Here is a 1,902-nt window from a genome sequence, read left to right on the forward strand (position 1 = left end):
TCTGGCGCATGCAGGACATACCGCTGAAACCGGAGGAGACATGCATGCGCCGCCGAGAGAAGAAAGGGCAGCAAGATCGCTTTCACGTTCTCTTTTGGTTCTTCGGCTTACATTGGCTTCGTGTTTGCTCGCCAGACACGTGATCACGATGTCGATGCGCCACAGCTGCTAGAGCATAGTGGGCCGTGGTCAGATGGAGGAGACCGGGGGAGGACACTGTGACAGACGAGCACGCTGGCTGCCTCATCGTGCGTGTCCGTTCATGTTCGAGAGCTCAAGAACGTCAACGAGCGCGTCGATTCCAAAGTCCGGTACGCCGTGCAACTTTCGTATCGCCAGTAGCTCCCGGCGAGCTAGCTTGTGTGCACCACCCAGCACCCACGCTGGGCGAGCACCAACGCGTTTGCAGGGCTGGATGTCCGTTATGAGGCAGCCCCCCCCCCCCACCGCGTTAGCGCCTGCAGTGGGAAAGAGCGTTGTGGTCCTGCGCCCCCTTCTCACTTAGCAGGTGGCACATGGTTGAGCTAGGCCTGCCGCGCAGCATGCCTGGCTAGCAACCCAGCGCTGTCACACACAGCCGCGAAGAGGGCATCAGAGAAGGGAAGTAGAGCTATCTGCTGTCCTGCCGCATGGTGGTTGGTGGCGGCTGGCGCAGCCTTTGTGGTGAGCAACAGAGTCACCATGCTTGCCAGCTCCGTCGTGCTTATAATTTAGTCCACTCCACCTACGGCTGTAGGGGCCAGGTTTGTCAGAGGTACCTTTCTTTGGCTTCCAGCATTCCGCGAGGAATGCGAGAATGGGCTCTGTTAGTGCACTCGCCATCATATCGCGTTAGCAAGGCGCCGGGAGCATCTCAGAGCCGTACACAGGGGACCAGGGCACAAGTACACCATTCAACGCGTCCTACAGGCCGACAGATCCGAGAACAAAGGCATTACCGGGAGCATGCTTGTCCTTGGGGCTGCCAACCTGTTCCCCACATACACACAGAGCACTCGTAAAGACACCGGTGCATATTTCGCGCACGTGAGCACTGTGAGTGCCGAGAGATGCAAACCGAGCGATGAGGTCGATGCGACTCAGCAGAACTGTGCTTGCAATGCAAAAAAGGGTGCTTCCGGAAGGAGCGCAGGTTTGCGAGGGCCTCCGAGATGCGCGCGATGAGGGTCTCGCCACAGCAGACAACTCCATCGAGGTCTCGCGAGAAGTTGCCGATGGGGTCCACGAGCTCCCGAGCTTGAATCAGTGCTGCGAGAGAAGGCGCACTGCTCTGGGACAGGTGCAACTCTGACTCGGCGATCGCTGCGTGCGGCGTTGCTTGTGTCCTTTCCCGTTGTCGAACAGAGTCCAAAGTCACCTGATGAAAACAGGGACACGTGAAGCCACGGAGGTCGAGGTGGACATCCAGACGTCGCACTTGCACCGAAGAAAAACCTCCACCAAGGTCACACACCTCCGCCTGTGCAAACGGCTATCAGCATGCGCCATCTCTCCACACACACGAAAAAAAAAAACGACATAGGATTGAATGTACTCATCGGTTCCAGCGGTGATGGTGCGCCGACCCAGCGGCGCGCTCAGGGAAAACGCGGCTGCGGGCACGGTTCACTCGAAGCGGGGGATTCCTTTGCCTTTGGCATGGGTGTGCGTGTGCATTGTTGGTCTCCCGCGCCGCTGGTGTTCGAGCCCCTCCGCGTCCGTTCCGCGACGACGCGTTCGAAGAGCGTGCCAGCGTGAGCACAGCAGAAGCCGACCAGGACAACACCAGAAAGCCATTCAGGCAGACAAGGAAAAGACAGATCTGGAAAAGTGCCCAGAGCCCAGAGAATATGAGTTTCGTTCAGGTCTACTCACCGGCCTCCCACAGACCCCACCCCTCTCTGCGTGGTGCGGCGGCAGCCG

The sequence above is a fragment of the Leishmania donovani genome, chromosome 31, assembly GCF_000227135.1.
Source record: "Leishmania donovani BPK282A1 complete genome, chromosome 31".
NCBI lineage: Eukaryota > Euglenozoa > Kinetoplastea > Trypanosomatida > Trypanosomatidae > Leishmania > Leishmania donovani.